We start from the raw sequence: 22,438 nt of genomic DNA, 5'->3' as shown, positions 1-22,438 counted from the left end.
ACTAACTATTCAGTTCATAGCTCATTAGTACCTTAAGTTAAAATGTAGAAAGGAAACTAGAACACTATGCAACAGATGAATTTTACATTTGTAGAAGATCTGGTATGAATGAACATGAAAGCTAATTGCTAACCTAAGACCTCTGGATTTTAACTAATGTTTTATTTGAATTTTTGGGTCATAGGTGCAGCTCAATTTTCTACTCTATTTCTTTCTCTGATAACCATAGAAAAATACCAAATTATTGGGGTTAGGTTTTTCCAACACCTATCAGTTATTTTTCTATCAATCTCACACACACACCCCACACACACCAAGTAATAAACATTATTTTCCCTTCAACATCCTAGCTTATAATTTGCCATATTTTACTCATAAATGTCAAAATATATTTCTTTAAATTCTTACAATTAATTTTTGGCATTTATGAATGAAATAAAGTAAAAGATCATTTTTATTTTTAATATCAAACATACAGTTTTTTTAAATTCTAGACTCTTCTTTCTTCTTTTTATAAACCCAATATTCTGTAGCATGCAATACTTCTAATATCACTGCTCTAGTTTACAAGAATCCATATTAGACTCTTAGGCATCATATAAGTAAATGCAATAATCACTTCTTTTCTACCTTAGAGATTAAGAGCTTTAAATTCATGATTCTCTCAGCACAAGAATTATCAAGGACTTTATTTTACTTTACTTTCTATGCATGGGGTAAGTTAAGCATGCTCATGTTGTGACTAATACATTATTTTCAGTTACAAATAGAGCTAGGCAAACATTTGAACAAAGTAAGAAATTTTGATTATGCTTTGAGAACTATTGCCTCAAATTATTTCCAACCTCAATTTACTTCATTCTTTTTTGTTCTCTTCTAAAAGAGCCTTATAATTAAAACATGCAGAGAAAATTTAAAGTTCAATTTTGTATTGTTAGATCTATCATTATGATAATAGCATTTCACATAGTTGGACTGAATCTTAAGACAGCTATACTAAGATTTCAGTAATAACCAAATTTCATTTCTTTCCTAAAATTACTTGAAATCTTTTTCACAGTAGTGAACATTATTGCTGTATAGAGTATGTTAGTAACAATGTAGGTGTCTTCGCAACATTGTATATAACTAGAGATTATCCTACAGGAAAGACCTAATATAATTTGTCACCTATTTGCATAGTGTTGTTAAATCAAATTATTGATTCAGTACACACACGTATACATTACATGGCAATTTAAACTTTTAATAATATTTAATATTCTAAAATAACTACCTTCAAGGTTTTGCCTGAACTGGAAAAAATTATTAATCTTGGTATGAAATATTATCTTCAGATTCATCAGGGGAGAGGAGATAATGAAAGCAGTGAAAGAGAATGACTCTTTTGAAGGAATAAGTCAGCAGAGAAAAAGAGAAAGTTGAGGCTTTGGGAAGTAAGAAAAAGGAAAGCAGAAAAAATGAGAGAAGAAAGAAGACAGCCATAGTAGCACAATGTCTTTAGTAAGCCAAAGGGAGAGAAATATTTTCAATCTAAGTGTTAATAAGAATATACTGGTACAGATTTTGATAGGACTTTCAATAGTTTTAGGTGAAAGTAAATTTAATGTCCCAAAATACTGGAGACACATTAAGTTTATAATATAATAGCATTATATGGCTTGCAGAAATATTTGATAATATAGAATTAAGTTCAGAATAATGGATGTTAATTTGCCAACCTCAGGAGCTTCCTAGGTGTTATCTGAAATTGGCCGCCATATGTGAAAGTCAGGGAGAGACCAAAGGAAGAGGCAGACCACTCCAAAGTCGTGTAGGGGTCAGGTTTAATAAACAGGGGAACTTACTTATGAGGCTTGTCTTACAGGAGCAGCCACATGAAGAGTAAATTTCTGCACCCGCCTGCCAAACCTTGAAAGTTTATATAGAGTTCGTAATTGGGTTCAATCGTGTATACCATCCAGATAATCTCAACACCACATTTCTAGCTCAAGGCTGTACCCTTGGGGCAGCTTCTGGGAAGTGAGAAGGCAAGCAGAACACATTTCAAGGACAGGGGACAGGGTGGGAAGCCTCCAACTCCAGGGTCCAGCTCAAGGTCAAACAATGAGTCATGTCTTCTCAATGATCTGCCTCAACAATGGATTTTATTAGAATCAAGGCCTTTCTTCTTTTACAAACAAAGCCTTACTTGTCATTGTGCTATTATAACATCTTCAGCAAAAGGAGAGTTACCTTATCATTCTAGGTATATTTTCAAGTGAAAAAAATAAACATAATTGTAATCAGTGAATTGTAAACTACTTAGCATATCCTCCAACATGAAAATACTGAGTGACCAAGATCATAACTAGTGTGTAGGAAAGTTCCTACACTCAAATGAGCCTATTAATTATCTATGGGCTTATAAAATTGTAGGTTGAATAAGTTTACATTTTGAAAGTTGTCAATTTATGTTTACTGATATTTCAAATAGAGCGCAAGTGAATCTTTTGTGTATTTATAAACTATTTTAACAAAAACTTAGTAGCTGCCAACTGCTACAAAGACAGATCAAGGAAAAGCATGTAACATGAAATATGATGACATCAATTATTCTGTGGAAGTAACATTAGTATGTAGACCTTTATTTCCTGTTGGAGATTTTACTCTACAAATTTCCCATTGCTTTGGAGAAAATTGGATTAATGTAAACTTCTTACAAATACAATGATGACTTCCAAAAAGAAAATACTTTTGTAATAACCTCACTAGATAAATGGAATCTGAATTACACAGTTTTAATGAACTTGTCAATCAGATTTAATTAATTTCCATTACCTTGGTCGTTAGGTTAAACTAATAAAATTATATTTCATGTAAACTAGCATTTTTCATAAGGAAAGAGGCTGGATAATGTGAAAGATACTTATTATACTAGATATATCTCTAATCAACTTCTAACAGGTAGTCTTTTTAGTGTAGGTAATTTTCCTTGTAGAAACATCAGTTAACTGTTTCTGATAAATCTACCGAGAAGTGGTGAGACACCTTAAATCTCAAACTTCTTAAAGAGTTTGAGATATGGCCATTAATCACTAGCAGCTAACAGATATATTAAAATGTATCACTCTTCTAAAGCTCTTTTGTCGATTTGGACCCAGTCCAGGGTTGGCCCTTTTCACATAAAATGGAATAAAACAGACATGTGCATAGACTCATTTCAATTTGGTCTGTCTCACAGCAGTGACTTGAAAAATGTATTCAATAAATTGTATTCACAGATTTATGACCACCGGATCTTTCCATTTTTGTCTAGAACTAAAACCAGATATTTTGCTGAACTAGAATTTCGTGATGCTTTAAGTGCTATGTCTAAAGCAATATTTGAAGGACGCAGTCACAGGAAAAAAAAAAGTAAAATAGAAAAGAATACCAAGTATGCTTGATGTGCCCCTTCATATACTTTTTTTCCCCCAAATTTCATGACTGCCCACTGCATTATAGGTGGCTTCAGGAAATGTGACTAAAAGGTGAACTGAATAAAGAATTCAGTTTAAAAGAGACCAAAAAAAAAACTCTTCTCAAGTGTTTTTGATGCTTCTTTGTTATTTTTATAGTCATATAATTGATAGTGTCTCATTCTCTGTGATCTCTAGATCCAGCTTTTACTTTTCTCAGTTTCTTTGGAAAAGAAAGAAATATTGTCTATTTTTCATGCATAAGGACATTTATAGCTTGTGTTTAAATACTTATTTCTCTTTATCCAATGCAAACCATAGCTAAACTTTCTATGTAAGTTTTTGCACTTTCTCAGACAGTGTTTGAGAGCTTCAGTCTTATATCATTGAAATCTTTTAGCTCCAATATAATAGGTAGCAATTTTCTTTAATACCTAGGGAAGTTAATTTTCATTCTTCCAGAGATTTGTTTAATGCATATACATACAAAAGCAATGTATAGTCTTTCTCCCATCTTTAATTCAGATGGTAGCAAGTTCTATTCCTTGTCACATTTACATAAAATGCACATGTTGGAAAATTTTTGTATGGCTACATGGAGTGCTCTCTCCTTCTTTGTTTTCCTGTGGTAGAAAACACATAAAATAAAATTTTTCATCTTAACAATTTTTAAGTGTGCAACAGATCTCTAGAATCTTTTCATCTTTCAAAACAAAAACTCTATACTCATTAAACAATAATTCCCCTTTTCCCAGCCCACGGCAACTACAATTCTACTTTCTGTGTCTAAGAGGTGGACTACTTTAGATACCTGTCATAAGTGAAATCATGCAGTATGTGTCTTTTTGTGATTGGCTTTTTTCACATAACAGTATGTAGTCCAGGTTCATCGGTGTTGTATCATATGAAAGGATTTCCTTCTTTTTAAGGCTGAATAATATTCCACTATATGTATGTACATTTTCTTTGTCCATGTGTCTGTCAATGGACATTTAGATTACTTCCATATCTTGGCTATTGTGAATATTGCTGAAATAAACATGAGAGCACAAATTTCTCTTTAAGATCCTGATTTCAGTTACTTTGAATATATACCAGAAGTGAAACTGGTGGATAATACCATAGTTTTAATTTTTGGAGAAACTTTCATACTGTTTTCCATGATGGCTGCACCATCTTACATGCCCACCAACAAAAGACAAGGGTTCCAATTCCTCCACATTGTTGCCAACACTTGTATTTTCTATTTTTGTAATAGTGGCCATCTAACAGGTGTGAGATGACATCCCATTGTGGTTTTGATCTGCATTCCCCAGATGTTTAGTCAAGTTGAAGATGTTTCATGTGCTTTGGGGGTATTTATATATCTTAATTGGAGAGATGTCTATTCAAGTCCTTTACCCATTTTTAAATGAGATTATTTATGTTGTAGTTTTTGAGATGTAGAACTTTATATATTCTGGATATTAAATTCTTATCAGATATATGGTTTGCAAATAATTTTTCCCATTCTGTAGGTTGTCTTTTCACTTTATTCATTGTTTTCTTTGCTTAACAGAAGTTTTTAAGATTGATGTAGTCTCACTAGTTTATTATTGATTTTGTTACTTGACTTTTGTTGTAATATCCTAGAAATCTTTGCCAAATCCAGTGTTGTAGAGCTTTTCCTCTGTGTTTTTGCTAGGAGTTTTATAGTTTCAGGTCTTATTTTTAGGTCTTTAATCTATTTGTAACTTTTTGTATATGGTGTAACATAGGGTCCAACTTCATTCTATAGCATGTGAATATACAGTTTTCCCAACACCATTTGTTCCAGAGAATATCCTTTTCCCATTATTGGCAACCTTGTCAGAGATCATTTGATCATGTAGGTGAAGATTTATTTCTGTGCTTTCTATTTGTTTTTATTGGTCTATATGTCTGTTTTTACACCAGTACCACAATGTTTAAATTACTGTAGGTTTGTAATAGGTTTTGAAATCAGGAAGTGTGATGTTCAAATCTTTGTTTTCTTTCTCAAGATTGTTTTTGTTTGGTATCCTTTGAGATTACATGTCAATTTTAGAATTTTATTTCTATTTCTGCAAAATAAAAACGCCATTGAGATTTTGATAGGGATTCCATTGAATCTGTAGATCACTTTGGGTAGTATGGACATTTTAACAATATTTTTTCTAATCCATGAATACTAGATTCTTTCCATTTATTGATGTCTTCTTTAATTTCTTTCAGCAACATTTTGTAGTTTTCAGTACAAGTCCTTTGCCTTGTGATTTTTTTGTTAAATTAACATTTGTTAAGAAGAGCCTCAGAGTCTTCGGTAGTGAGCCATGGGTCAATAAAAGACCACAAGAGAAAGTGAAATAGAGAAGTTTATTACTTACAGGTCCTGAAGGAGGTACTCAGCATGCCTCAAGGAACCACATGGGAAAGTCAAGGCCAAGGTACAGGCAGAGAGTGAGCAACAGAATCTGGGACACTTCCCTTTATTAGGGTTCGCAGGTGGAATGCTTTGGCGTCACTGGGGTAAGCCTGGATTGGTGAATTCAAACCAAAAAATGCATGTGGGTTTTAGTAAGCTCCACTGGGGTCTTATCTAAGAGGTACACAAGGGAAGGAGCTGGGAGACAGAGGAGACTGTTTATTACAAGGGGCATTGAGGGAATCATATCAGGAACTTACATTTACTTGTGACTCTGAGGTGTCATCTAAGGCATGTCCTTGAGGGAGGGATTAATGACGATTCAAGCCCCCTGCAGGCTACTTAGCTACATAAAATGAACGCAATTTTATGGAGTAATTTAAACTCTCAACATGCCTCTTCATTAAGTTTATACCTAAGTATTTCATTCTTTTTGTTGCTGTTGTAAATGGGATTGTGGTCGTAACATCCTCTTCAGATTGCCCATTGTTAATGTATAGAATCACAGCTTATTTTGCGTGTTGATTTTGTAGCCCACTACTTTGGTGAAGTACTTTGTTGACTAGTTTTAGTAATTTTTTTTTTTTGGTGTGGAATATTCAGGGTTTTCTACATATTAAATCATACCAACTTTGAGCAGAGATGATTTTACTTCTTCCCTTCCGATTTGCATGCCTTTTTTATGCTTTTCTTGCCCAATTGCTTTGCATAGGGCTTTCACTACGATGTTGAATTAAAAATATGAGAGAGGTCAGTCTTGCCTTCTTCCTAATCTTAGTAAGAAAGCTTTTTACCAATGAGTATCATGTTAGCTGTGAACTTTTTATATATGGCTTGTCTTATGTTGAGGTAATTTCCTTTTATTCTAGTTTGCAGAGTGTTTTTATCATGAAACGTTGTTGAATTTTCTCAAAGGTTCTTTCTGAATCAAATGAAATGATCTTGTGGGTTTTGTTTTTTATTCTTTTAATGTAGTGCACCACATTGATTGATTTTTATATGTTGAATCACCCTTGTATTCCAGACATAAATCTCACTTGATCATGGTGTATAATCATTGTAATGTGTTATTAAATTCAGTTTGCCTATATTTTGCTGAGGATTTTAGCATCAGTATCCAAAGGGGAGTGGTCTATAGTTTTTTTTTTTTTTCTTGTAGTGTTCTTATCTGACTTTGGTATCAGGGTAATGTGGACCTTGAAAATTAGTTTATTATTAGTTTATTACTATATCTTATTCAATTTTTTGGAACAGTTTGAAAAGGATCAATATTAATTCCTCTTTAAATATTTGGAAAAATGCACCAAAGAATCCATCTAGTCCTGGAATTTATTGGGAGATTTCAATTAATGACTCAATCTCCTTATTATTGTTCTGTTCAAATTTTCTATTTATTCATGATTTAGTCTTGATCAGTTGTATGTTTCTAAGAGTTTATCCATTTCTTCTAGGTTATCAGATTTGTTGGCATGTACTTGTTTAGGGTAATATTATGATCCTTTATATTTCTGTTATTTCATTTGTAATGGCTCTTCTTTTATTCATGATTTGATTTATTTGAGTCTTCTCTCTTTTTTTCTTAGTAAGAGTAGCTAAAGTTTTGTCTATTTTTTAATATTTTCAAAAACAAAAAAACAAAAACATCCCAGCTCTCAGTTTCAATGATCTTTTCTATTGTCTCTTTAACCTCTATTTCATTTATATCCACTGTCATCTTTGTTGTTTCTTTCCTTCTACTATCTTTGGGCTTCATTTGTTCTAATACTTTGAGGTGTGATGTTAGTTTTTTTTATTTGATATCTTTCTTTTTTTGATGTAGGTAGGCATTTATCGCCATAAACTTTCCTGTTAGAACTGCTTTTGCTGCATCCCATAAGTTTTGGTATTTTGTGTTTTCACTTTTGTTTATTTCAAAATATGTTTTTGATTTCCCTTTCGATTTCTTCTTTGAGCTCCTGGTTGTTCAAGAGAGTGTTGTTCAATCTCCTTTGGTGGTGTCATGTTTCTCTTCTTTCTTGTGATCCCCATAGCCTTGCATAACTATTTGCTCATTTAAGGAATGAGTCACCTCTTCCAGAGTTATGGACTGGCTTCACTAAAGATATTCACCTGGGCTTCCCTGGTGGCACAGTGGTTGAGAGTCCGCCTGCCGATGCAGGGGACATGGGTTCGTGCCCTGGTCCGGGAAGATCCCACATGCTGCAGAGCAGCTGGGCCCATGAGCCATGGCCGCTGAACCTGCGTGTCTGGAGCCTGTGCTCTGCAACGGGAGAGGCCACAACAGTGAGAGGCCCGTGTACCGTAAAAAAAAAAAAAAAAAAAAAAGATATTCACCTGTGGTGGAACACATTGCAGCCTCTGTGGTCTTGGGACTAGTGGTGCAGAACACCAGTTGCAGGGGTTGTGTGATGGCTCCAGGTTTGTGGGATCATGGTGTCTTAGTTCAGGCAGCTGGTTCCATCCCATTGACAACATTGTGGCTCTTGATGGCAAGAGCTGAGGGGTGTACATCATGGCTGCTAGGGTTATTAAGATCCTCAACAGTGCCTCCAGTTCCAGTGGTGAGGGATCAGGACAGGTGGTAGTGGTGGCTACAGCTAGTGGTTTGCCCACACTAGTGACATGGACTTTATCCAGGTATACACATAGTTGTGAGGGCCAGGACCAGAGCCAGCTGTGGCACATAATAGTTCTATGAGGGCTCAGGCTGTTATAATGCACTTATGCAGCTGTAGAGGGTAGCTGTAGGCACCCACATGGTGATGGTGGCTTGTTATGGCAGTCAGGGCTGGCAGAGTGCAGGTGCATGGCTGCAGGGGCTAGCTGTGTTTGTGTAAAGCAATGCAGGCCAGTGACAGGAGTTGTGGGTATCTCTGGGTGCCCAAGCAGCTGTAGAAGCCTAGGATTTTTGTGCATACTTATACACTGTAGAGCCTAACTGTGGACATGCATATGGCAGTGGGAGTCAGCTGTGAGGGGGTGGGCTGGTGTAATTCATACATGCTGCCACAGAGCCCAAGGCTGGCTTCAGGTGGTGTAGCCAAACTGAGTCCTGGGTCCTGATGTGTTCACAACAGCACTGGATGGGGCAGCTACAGTAGGAGTAGGGCAGAGAAGGACTCAGGCAGCTGGAGTCTGTGAAAGGAAAAATCTTTGGGACCCTTGATGGCAAAAGCAAAAATGGTTGCATGGTGACTGTGCTGGTCATTGTTTTCCTCAGTGGTGAAAGCAGCTGGGATCCTCTGAGGAGCAGTCTGCTGAGGTCCATGACAGGATCCCCTGTGTTAAAAGCTGCAAGTGTACTGCAGTATCCACGAAGGCTGTAGAGGTCCTCAGTAGTGAATGCTGCTAGATCCTTTACAGATCAGGCTATTGCGGGTCATGGTCACTCCTGCTGTGTGGTTGATACTGATAGCCCCTGCCCTTCTTCTTTATTCCTATTCATCATTAGACATCTCTGCTATTCCAGTCTCTGGGTGGGGTGAACCGAATTGGAGCCTTCATCCAGTACCCTTAAAGATGGGGGAAGCTGGTCACGTCACAGGCTCTCCTTTTCCCAATGAGGGGAACACGCTGGGGCTGGAGAATTCCATTTGGGCACTGGTCTGGGGGGTGAGATGATGTACACAAAATGAAACTGTTCTTCCTACCCTGTTTGTGCCTTATTCTCAGGTTTTTTGCTCCACTGTGTTGCTGAAGCTTTGTAAGTGGATTCTTGAACTCTCCTAGAGCTATTTTCATTAGTGGATAGATGTCTAATTGTTATTTGTGGAGAGATGGAGGCTGTCATCTTACTAATATAGCTCTCCTATAACAATGTATTTTAAACTGATAACAACTAAAATTGCTTGCAAAACTCTTCTACTCCCAGACTTTGTTATTATTGTCACAAACTGTACCTTTTTATATTGTGCATTCATTAACATAGTCTTATAGTAATTTTTATGCTTTTATTTTCAAGTCTATTCCATAATTGAAAGTGACTTATGCATCATTATTACAGTATTATAGGATTCTGTATTTGTCTATTTATTTACCTTTACTAGAAAGCTTTATATTTTCATATGCTTCATTTTGCTGTGTAGCATCATTTCACTTGAACTAGAAGAATTCCCTTTAACAATTCTTATAAAGCAGATCTAGTGGTGATGAACTCCCTCCACTTTTATTTACCTGGGAAAGTATATATTTGTCCTTCACGTCTAAGGATAGTTTTGCCAGATATAATATTCTTGTTTGGCAATGTTTTTTCTTTCAGCACTTTGAATATAATGTCTCACTCCATTCTGGCCTGAAATGTTTCTGTTGACAAATCCACTGATAACCTTATGAGAGCTCATTTGTATGTGATAAGTTACCTTTTTTCTGGCTAGTTTCAAAATTCTCTCTTTGTCTTACGTTTTTGATAGTTTGATTATAATGTGTCTCTGTATGGGCCTTTGGGTTATCTTAGTTGGAATCTTTTGAACTTCTGGTTTTGAAGGTTCATTTTCTTTCTCATATTGAGAATTTGGGGGCCCCTATTTCTTCAGGAAAACTCCCTGCCCTTTTCTCTTATTTCTCCTTCTGGGACTCTCATAATGTGACTATTTGTCTGCTTGATGGTATACCATAATTCCCTTAGGCTTTCTTCACTTTTCTTCATTTTTGTTTTTTTCTTTTTCTTCCTCTGATTGGATAACGTCAAATGACCTATCTTCAAGTTTGCTTATTCTTTCTTTTGATTGATAAAGTCTGCTGCTGAACCACTCTAGTGAATTTTTCAACTCATTTATTGTATCCTTCAGCTCTAGAATTGTTTTTCTTTATATAATTTCTATATCTTGTTATTTTCATTTTGTTCATTCTTCATTTTCCCAATTTCATTTAGTTGTCCGTGTCCTCTTGTAATACACTAATGTGTATTAATGACTTAAATGACTATTATTGCCTCTTATTGACTATTTCAAATTCTTTGTCAGGTAATTCATAGATCTTCTTTTATTTAGGGTCAGTTTCTGGAGATTTATTTTGGTTATTTGATTGGGCCATATTTTCCTACCTCTTCATGTGCCTTATTATTTTTTGTTAGGATATATGCATTTGAAAAACAGCCACCCCTCCAGACTGTCTTTGAACAGGAGAACACAATCACCCCAGCTAAAGATTCTCAGGAACTCTCAAACCCTTTATAAGGATGTGTCTTCTTTGGGCCTGTGCATGTAATTTCCTAATTAGAGAGGTTTGCTTGTGTCTTTGCAGTCTCTTGCTCCTTCTGATGTCTTTCCATAGTACTGCAGGTTCTCTGGCACTGAACAAGCTGATAAGCTCTCTTTTGTTCTCAGGGGCCCCCAGACCCTGAAAGTATGCCAGTTCCCCCATCAACACTCCAAATAAAGAGGCACAAAACTAGTTCCTCAAAAGCAGTCCTCCCAAAAGCTGGAATATTGGATGGACATTTCACTTTTCTCTTTGTTCCCTCTCAAAGGAGAAGTTGTGATTTGGACTTTTCTTCCATTTTCACAAACCTATGCTGTCTTGTGGGAAGGTTTACCTATTGCAGTTTTTATGAAACAACTTTTCTTACCTGTTTCAAGGCATCTATTCTTTGGTTTGAGCTTTTCTGAAGTACTGCAACTTTTAAACTGGTTTCTATAGTTCTAAAATTTTTTTTGGTTGTTAAGTTACTGTCTTTGTGGGAAAGTGAGGTGTAAACCTTTCTATTCTGCCATGAATGTTGCTGATGTAACCAAAATTATTTTTATTAGTAACAAATTAATTAAAAGTCTTGTCCTTTGGTACTGTTAATTACATTTACACCAGTTTTGAACTAATTGGAAAGCAGTGTAATATAAGATTAGATTTATTTTTTTTTCTTTTAATTCATGGCATACAACTCAACCTTCCATAAAGAAAAAAGAGACATAAATAGTTACCAGTGCTGTAATAAAGCTTCATATGGTGATATTGCCAGAGAAACACACAAACAAAAACTTCACAGTGATCAGCATGCATGGATGCCACCTAGTATACTGTTCAATCTGAGTAAATGTGTTTTTAAATTAATTTTTCATGATTTAAGCAGTAGTTTGAAGGCCATTTAACTACACAGATATATGATGACATCTTTTTGTCATGAATACTCTCAAGACGCTAAAATAAATATTTAGCTTCATTTAACTTGAGCTTTATATCAGTTGGAATATTATTTTTCTACACTGGAATGGACTTTTCCCTGAAATACACTTTTAAAAAATGATTGGATGCTCAAGAATTAAAATTCCAGGTTTTTTTTTCCTTCGAAGACAATTCTTTAATTAGTGTCATTTTTCAGTTATATACATTTGCTCACTTTCTTATCTTTTCCCTCTAGCACCTGTACTATATTACCACTGTTGATGTTGTAGTTGCAGAGATGTTCATTGAGAAAACACATTCTTACACCTGGCCACAATTTTTATTTTTTCTGTTTTTGGTGAGTCCCATATCACATGTCCAAAATTAATCTAGTCTTCTGCATGCTAATTTGCTCTGCATGGACTGGATCTACTGTAAAGGTTATGATGGTTACTCTACTATAATACTGAGATGCAGGAAAAGTTGTATTTATTTTATTCTTTTTAAACAAATCTAAGTTATCCTGAGTCTCCACTTCACATGTGGATGGGAATTTAAATTTCAGTATTCAGTGGACCACTTAATTTTTTTTTTAATCCAAGTTTGCAGAGTTCCCTAAAAAGGCTTAACAATGCTCCCATTGCTTCTGTTCTCCTGTGTCAAAGTGGCTACCCAGTGTTTCCCCATAAAGCTATTTTCCTACTTATATTAAGCTTGCAATTGTTTGAGTTTCTGTAACCTACTGTGAGTTCTTTAGTGGTCTAAAGAATCATTTCCCACTATTCCAGGAACTGCAAACATCACCTCTCCCTCAGTCCTGAATAAATTTTCCAAGTTAAGTAGTATTAAACCCCCTAATTTTAAAGTTTCAGATCACAAACCCTATCTCTCGGACTTAAATTGTCCTTCTCTTTTAGGAAAGAAAGCCTGTCTTTCTACCCTGGGAGCAATAGAAACCCCAATTCTTTAGGGCCCAAAGCCCTGCTTGATGCAAATTCCCACTTTTGTAGGGGTGGAAGGTGTTGAAAAGGAAGAAATTGCCTCATTCTAATTTTTCTACTCTATGGATATTAAAAGAAATCACAATTAATACCAAAATTTGTTAGCCTGCCATATCAGCAGGTTAATATTAGGGAGGTCAGTGAGATTTTTCCAAGGTTGTCCATTTTTGTCTTATGCATAATCTGACTTTAGATTTCCTGTTTTCATCATATTTTATCTTAACTCAGAAGTGTTTTTCCCATAGTTTATAACATAATGTCTTATTATTCATAATTAACCTCAGGAAATGGCATGTAATAGGATAAAATTGAAATATCCAAATGTGCTTTTTTTTGGCCACCCCAAGAACAAAAATTCTTTGTTATTGTTTACCCCTTCTGCCTGAGAGATCACTTTGGCTGCTGTGTTGAAATTGGACTGTAGTGGTAGAAAATAGAAGAGAACCTTTAGAAAGCTAAAGTCTTAAACTCCATGAGGAATAATTATAGCTCAGTCAAATTGTGGCTATAGATTTGATAAGAAATGGTTTGGTCCTATTTTGAAAATAGATCCAACAGGGTTTACTGATGAATTAGAAGTAGAATGTGAGATAATTAAAGAAATCAACCATGGCTGCAAGGTTTTTAGGCTTGGCAACTAGAAGAATACAGCTGCCATCAATTGAAATGAGGTAGACTCTTGGAGGGGCAAGTCTGGTGTCAATACTAATGGTTCAAGTTTGGAATATGGAAATTATTGTGCCTATAGATGAAGTTGGATATATAAAAGTAAGAATTTGGAAAAGAAGTCTGCTGAAGAAACAAAGTTGGGAGTATCACCATATTAATGGTATTTAAAGAGATGGGATTAAACCAGATTACCAAGAGAATGAGTGCAGAAATTAAGGAGAAATCCTAAAGAACTGAGTCACGGGGTGCTTCAACATTAAAAGGCCCAGGAGATATGAGAAAGCCACAGAGGATGCTGATTAGGAGTAATCAGTGATATTGATATACAAAGGGAAAAACATAAACAAGGCAAAGTTATGTCTTATAAGCCAATTGAAGATAGTACATGTGTAAGGAGGGAGAAGTCAACAGTCTCAAATGATGCTGAAAGGTCAATTAAGCTGAGGACTAAGAACTAAATTAAATAAGCTATTAATAATACAATAGATGTGTAAGGTTTGTTTAACATATATTCCATATTCTTATTTTAATTTCATACTTTTATTTAAAACACACATTTAAATAAATCTTTGTACCTTTGATTTTAAAAATTACCAAAATACCAGTAACCTTTATTTATTAGTCTGTCAATTAGAACTCAATATAAACCAATAAATAAATCCTAAGTGAAGACATTTTTTATACCAGTTTTTAATATGGAGTTTGTGCAGTTAATATGTTCTTTACAAGGATAGACTTTTCTTCTCCTTTGTCTATGCATCTATGCATGGTGCAGGAATAAAATGTAATGATACAGATATTTTTACAATCGTTTTTGATCTTTTGCCTCTAAGGACCAGAGTTTTTTTTTTCTCCCTTCCACTTCAAAATAATTGTCATGGGTGACATATTTTCTTTGGGCTGTGCAAGCCACATTTCTTTTATGGTGGCAGATACTTGTTTTGTGGAGATGGAATTGATTTTAGAGAACTGATAACATTTAATTGAGTCTTTTCTGATTAATACACTGTTTAACTCAACTCAGTAAAATTTGAATTAAATAGTGTAAGATTGAAGAGTTAGTTTAAAACATTTGTTCTCCAAAAGTTGTAACTTTATCATTATAAAGAGCAATACTCCTTAATACATGACAGATTTTCCCATATGACTTGTTACTGGTTGACTTCAATAAGCATGTATTAAAGTCCCACACTGTACTAGATGCTTTGCTGAATGCTGATTCTGAACTCAAAAGAGTTTCTGCAGATATCTGGCTGAATAAAATAACAATACCAATTTTGAAAGATCATATTTTTTAAAGCTATAAATGCTGGTATAATTAATTGATTGGAAGTTGATACATTTGATTGGAAACTACTTATATTTAACCTTTTTTAGTGTTTTCACTTTCTCTAAATATAGGTCATATATAGTTTATATCTTTATGATAAGTCATTCCTGGTATCTGTTATAAAATATATTAAATGTTATGAGTAATTTCATTATTTTACATTAACATATGGAGTTTTATCTAAATATAAATTAATTAATCACATACATTTCGTCACATGATTCCATCCTGTATTTTACACAAAGTGACATTTTAAATAATGGTCAGGAAAACCTGTGCTTGCATCTAGCACCTGCCATTTACTAGCTCTGTAACCTTCAGTCACTCAATTTCTTTAATTCCTTTCATCTATTACTTGTTATGAAAAAACCTGCAAAATGCTAAGTGATATATAAGGAATTCATCCATTTGTAAGCCATGCAACAAGTGCAAATATTGAAAGAATATGGTCTATTTAGGAATCATAAAATTGAAGACTAATCTCTGCCACGTACTTTGGGTAACATTGAGAAAGTTACTTTATGGCTCAGTTTTCAACTGGCATTTTTTACCCACCTAAATCAGAATTGTGGGTTGGCGAACACAGCAGGGAAACACAGATCACAGGTTGTTGATTTAGTCTATCAATGTTGCTATTTCTATTATGTATTATAGTCATCATTGTTATATCAATACACAAATAACTAAATTTTCAGCATAAAATGATTGGTGTCTGTCACAAAAGGCAACTCAGAGAATCTGACTCATTTTCATTCCTTTAACAGGGCCTCCATTGTAATGTAATTCATAGGTACTACCGATTTAAGTAAAAATTGAATATTCCACTGAATCAGATGTTTGTCCTGAGCATGTAAGCTTTGGAATAATTGACTGAATGTTTCACTTTGCATCCAGATGTTTGGCTTTGAGTTGGCATAACCACTGTCATAATTGCTTACAGTCTCCGAAGATATCCATAGAATTAGCTAATTCTAGACCTTTAATGCTTTCAACATATTTTTAACATTATCAATCACTTTTTCAATTACTTCTGCTGGATCTAAATTTATTAAACTCTTCAGTTGAGCCCATTAAGATGCACAATAACCATGTATATTTCTAGCAAGTGTTTTGGTGGTCCCAAGTGATATTTAAAGAGCACTTTTCGTATCAGAAATAACTCTTCTTAAGGGATAAGTTTCTCACAGTTGGCACTGCTGTACTCTGAAAATTTCAGTAAACTTTACACATACAGGAACTAGTATGTTCTTTCCAAATAATATCCCATTCACCACATTTTTCTCTTAAATTTATTTTTAATTTAGCCATTATCTGTATGAGTATTAATACAGTTCTCAATAGCAGGGTTATCTCCTCTTTAAAAAAATGACTGAATCATATTTGATGTTTGTGCTCTGAAGCTAATGATCAATAACCTGACCTTAAGTCAGTTTCACTGTTCAAAGTAGAATCTTAATATTAAAATTAGTTTCTGATATAAGACCTATTAGATGTTGTCATAACTCAAATTTTGTATTTTAAAAAGAGGAGTTGGCAAACTATAGGATAAATCCTGCCCACTGTCTGTTTTTGTACACTCCACGAGCTAAGAATGGCTTTTATATTTATAATTTTTTGGAAAAAAATTAAGAGGAGTAACATGTTGTTCCATGTGAAAATTACATAAAATTCAAACTTCAGTGATCAAAAAATTCTATTTGAACACCATCATGATCATTCATTTAAGTATTATCTGTAGCTGCTTTCACTGCTACAAGGGCAATACTGGGTGGGTAGTTGTGATAAAAGCTATATAGCTACAAAGCCAACAATACTATCTGATACTTTAAAGAACTTTGCCAATCACAGCACATGGGTGAGGACTTGAAGATTCAGTGTATTGTCTTAGTCCCTTTAGTAGGACCAATATTCACTTTACGCAGGAAGTATTTAAAATACAATAACCCAACCTTCCAATTCAATGTTAAGGAAACTTTATGTCTAGTCTGACTTCTGACCATATGCCTCAGTTATTATATGCTACATAATGAGATTCCCCCCAAGCATCTATCACCAGTTACATTTCCCTATTGCTTTTACATGTGCTCCAACCATAGTGGATAGTCTAGCTTCTGGTCTCAGGAACTTGCTGTCTACTTCATGACATTCCAGCTAAAGGAGCATATTTTATTATTTTATAATAGGTGCTAGGATTTTTCTATGACAGCATTTTCCACAGTGTGTTCCATGGAACATTAGTTTCCTAAGATGCTCAGATGTGTTGCTAAATAGATTCATATTCAGAATAAGTTAGGAAATCTCTTGGCTAAACAAATTTAAAGTTTCTCTTCTGAATGACTTCTTTGTCATCTGATTTAACATGCAAAATTCCTCAAACTTACTTGGCTGTCAAATATATTTTTATGTGGAGCCCGTCATGGAGTTCACTATTCTCTAAGGTGTTATAAATGTTCAGAAATGCAAAATTAAAAATCAAGATAATGAGACTCATATTAAAAATGAAGGTGCCTTTGTACCTTTAATCAATCTATAAAGTAGTTGCCACTTCTAAATTTCTCTAACTAATCCCTTGTTTATTTTTATTTAATGACTAACCCATGAATAGCACTTACTCTGTGCCAGGCATTGTTTTACACACTTTACACATATTAATTAAGTTAACTTGCATAACAACCCTATGACTTAAGATAATTATTATCCATACTTTAAGATGAGAAAAGTGATGTAACAAAGAGATAAGGTGATTTTTTTCCAAGGCCATTCGTCAGAAGATGGTAGAGCTAGAGTTCAAATCAGACAGATGCTTTCAGAGTCCATGTTCTTAACCCATAAACTGTACTGGCTCTCCTGAGCCAAAGTCACATCCATATGATGCAAAATTTCTCCAAATACAAAAGTATATTTATTTATGACATATCTGCTCTGACAAAGGAAACTTCTAATCAAAGTATAAGGTCTGCTTTACATCTGATTTCCAATATGGATAAAGAGATTGTAAACTAAGATAATAATAGCAACAACAATAACAAAAAAGGAAAAGGAGAGACACAACAAAGTTTTCATTATCCCTCTGTACTATTTTGGGCTGCCATAACAAACTGACACAGACAGGGTGGCTTAAACAAAAATAATTTATTTCTCATAATTCTGGAGGCTTGGAAGTCCAAGATTAAGGTGCTGGCAAGGTAGGTTTCATCCTGAAGCCTCTTCTCTTGGCTTGTAGGCCTCCATCATCTCACTGTACCTACATGTTCTCTTCTTTTTCCACACATAGAGACATAGAGATGGAGAGAGTGAGATCTCTGTGTCTCTTCTTATAAGGACACCAGTCCTACTGGATCAAGGCCCCATTCTTATGGCTTCATTTAACCTTAATTACTCCCTTATAGGTCTATCTCCAAATGCCCTTACATTGGGGGGTAGGCCTTCAACATATGAATTTGGGGAGAATTCAGTTCAGTCCATAGCACTCCTCTATGGGCATCTTCACAGGCACCTTTATGGTTAGATTGGAATCAGTTGACTTGTTCTTTTCAATAAACTGAAAGCAAAAGTGATGTGTAGGCCAAGTGATGTGTGTAATTAGGAATCATTGTTTCTCTTCTTTCTCCTTTCCTGATGTGGTAACCTCAGAGGTCACATAGTTCAAATGATGTACTTCCAAGTTGCAGGAGAGAAGTGGGTATATGTCACATACAGTAGAGCAGACTGTAAGAAAAAAATGTAATTAATGTTGATATTCCCAAATTAGTTTAACTATAAAATCTCCTAGAAGCCATAATTTTTTAAAAATCTTTTTGCATCTACATAAAACAACTCAGTTTTCTCAGTTCTTAAATAAAAAAAAACATTCTAATGGGAGAAAGCACTTAAGAAAGCAGCAAGAAGAAACACTAACTAGATATAGTAGACTGGTAGTAGACTTAACTCTGACCTTTAACAAATCACTTAACTCCCCTGGACCTTGGTGTCCTCTTATAAAAATACTGACCAGATCGACTGGATATCTCTAAGACTATTTCAAATCTATTACTATAACATAATGTGAAATTAGAGAAAACATGTGTTCAGCAGGACATGGTAAGATATTAAAAATACTCTAAGAATATTGTTTTAATCTGTTTTTATATTATTTTATTCTCAAGATATAACTTATAAGTACCATGAGTATTAAACTCATTAATAAGAACAAAGAATTTGAATTTTCTCACTAAAATTTGAAACTTTATTTTCATAGGGTGTTTAAAACCCTTTAGCAATAAAAATGTCAAAATATGTGAAATAGTGCAAGGTCATTTTATAGTCTGTATTAGTTCAGGTGCTCATAACAGAATACCAAAGACTGGGTGGCTTAAATGACAAATTTATTTTTTCACAGTTCTGGAGCATAGAAGTCCTAGATCAATGGGCTGACAGGGTTTGTTTCTGGTGAGATCTCTCTTCCTGGTTTGCAGATGACTACCTTCCTGCTGTGTCCTTACATGCACTTTTCTCTTCTTATATGAAGACCTGTCCTACTGGATTAGGGCCCCACTCTTATGACCTCATTTAACTTTGATGACTTTCTTTGAGGACCTACCTCCAAATACAGTAACAATAGGAGTTAAGGCTTCAACATAGGAATTTTGGGTAGAAACAATTCAGTTTATAACATTGTCACATATAACCTCTTTCTTTTCAGTATACTTCAATGTTATAGATTTGATGAAATATGCTGAATTCATTAATCACAGATATCAACATCTGAAATTTGGTATAAGAATGCAAGACAAGTTTTGAAATTCAGTATCATATACTTTACCTTAAATTATTTTCAGATAAATTACTATCAGATAAATTAGGTATTCCATTTTGAAGATATATTTTTTTTCCCTTAAACATCTCTCTAAACCTCAGTTTTTCACTTACAAAATGGGAATAGAATGCCTCAATCATAGAGTATTGTTTCATAAGACTTTAATTAGTGATAGTTCTTAACAAGTAATGAACACACTAAGTACAAAAAAAAATTACCTTTATTCTGCAGATTAAGTTACATGTTAGTTTGAATTTAAACCATCTTGGTAGACCAAGATGCATCTCTCAATCAACTAAATAGTAGGATAAAAGCTTAAACTTCTGAAAAAAATGTATCAAGATTTTCAAGTTTAAGAGAAACATGGTTGGAAGATGCATTATTCTATGTTTGCACTATAAAATTTGAAACTGTAAATTTAAAGATGACCAGAAAATAAATTAATATTCACAGTTTTCTGCATACTCTGTGGAAGACTTGCATATGTGGTCATCATCAGTGAAGACCAGTAAGAGCCTTTGAGGGTGTCAGTGGAAGCCAGAATTCATGGCAGGCATTATGGAGAGAGCAGTGTCAGTAGTGATGTAACCATCATGAAATACATGAAATTAAGATACTTCAGAGGCAAGAAGATCTATATTACAACCTGTTTCATTACAAACAGGTTCCAAAGAGCATGCCACTGTGAATAATAACAGCATTACTACCATTTTTTTTTTATGATGGGAGATGTAAAATTATCGAGGAACAGCATATTTGACAATAAAGGATACAAGGCCTGCCCCCACCAAAAAAAACTTTTGCCAAGTAATCCATATTTCTAAGGGTGGCCCTAGTGGTGGACTTCCCACAGGACTTGGGAAGGAAACTGGAATTATCTTATTCAGTATTAAGAGAAAGAATAATCCCAATAGTTTAGAAGCCTTGGCTACTTCTGGTTTACACTAATAACCTATGCTCACCCTGTTAACCTAAGCTTCTCAGCATGGACTTTTAGTCTTTGCCAACAGTTAATATCGGACAAATATGCATTCTATGTCAAAAAGCAAGTAAGTAGAAAAGAGTTCTCAGAACTCAGGTATTTTGATTCCTACTTCTGTGTTCTTTACATTAAAATAAGTGACATTTTATTGGGAAGTTTAGTTTTGTTAACAGCAACAAATAGTCTTACAAGTTCTACTTATTTTTCTCTATGCTGAGCATAGATCATGTGGCCATAGGGTTACCTGACTTGTGAAATTCAACAAGATAGAGAGATACTTTAAAATGGGTAATTAAGTCAACCTCCTCACCCAGGGCTCACATGCACTGTGCTTTCCAGGCTGTCTATAGGATTATTAGCTGCTCGATTTTGACAGGCCTCAGTGAGATTAATAGATCCTGTACTAGGACCTTGCTTTACAATTTAATAATAGCTCTTCCTATATCAGCCTTGCATTAAATAAGGACACAGCAAGATTGGGTATCAGCTTTACTGTCTTCACAATAATCACTGAAATACCAGACCCAGAAGCATACTTCTAGATATCTGGAATTTTGAATGCTAATCCCAGATTCTCTATTTTTATAAGACAATCCTTACTTGTCAGAAGAAAATATTAGGGGATTTTAAGAAAAGCATATAAAGTGCATAATGAATATGCTGTATGCTATGTGCAGTCCCCAGAGATTTACCTTTTAGAAACAAATGTAAAATCAGGGATGCCCTAAATGTACATAGGAAGAAAGAAGAGTAAATGGAACTGAAAGGGAATTTCTCTTGGTAATCATTGAGAACAGCTAAATCTACAGATACAATGAATTGTATTTCTCCAAAAGATCAGAAATAGTATAAATCGTACGAAGAATAATTAGGATAAATAACATACTACTGAATCTGTACTTTCTGAACTCATTTATAGTTCCATTCTTCTTACATACAGAATGTTTTTTAAAGAAATGTAGATTTCAAACTCAATGCTTTGTTTTTGGGATATAGGTTTTAAAAATATCCTTATAGAAATTAGTTCATAAAATTGGAAAAGTAGAAAGAGTTTGGATTACATAAAGAAAAAGTCAAATTGAAACATAGCATTGCAAAGAAAAACAGATTGTTGGTTGGGTCTGCACAGTGATTATCATAGAGTTAAATGTTAATTAAAAGTTGAAACAACAACAACAACAAAAAGAACAAATATATGGGAGGAGCTTCAAGGCAGCAGAAGAGTAAGACAGGGACATCACCTTCCTCCCCACAAATACATCAGAAATACATCTGCATGTGGAACAACAGAACACCTACTGAACACAGGCAGAAGACCTCAGACCTCCCAGAAGGCAAGAAACTCCCCACCTACCTGGTCTGAATCATGTGGATGACAGGCTCTTGGTGCTCCAGCCAGGCAACAGGGCTGTGCCTCTGAGGGGGGAGAGCCAGGTTCAGGACATTTGTCCACCAGAGACCTCCCAGCTCCATATAATATCAAATGGCAAAAATCGCCCAGAGATCTCCTTCTCAATGCCAAGACCCAGCTCCACTCAATGACTAGCAAGCTACAGTGCTGGACACCCTATGCCAAACAACTAGCAAGACAGGAACACAGCACCACCCATTAACAGAGAAGCTGCCTAAAATCATAATAAGGTTGCAGACACCCCAAAACACACCACTAGACATGGACCTGCCCACCAGAAAGACAAGATCCA

The sequence above is a fragment of the Pseudorca crassidens genome, chromosome 4, assembly GCF_039906515.1.
Source record: "Pseudorca crassidens isolate mPseCra1 chromosome 4, mPseCra1.hap1, whole genome shotgun sequence".
In the NCBI taxonomy this organism is placed as follows: Eukaryota; Metazoa; Chordata; class Mammalia; order Artiodactyla; family Delphinidae; genus Pseudorca; species Pseudorca crassidens.
Note: the sequence above shows the minus strand (reverse complement) of the source record.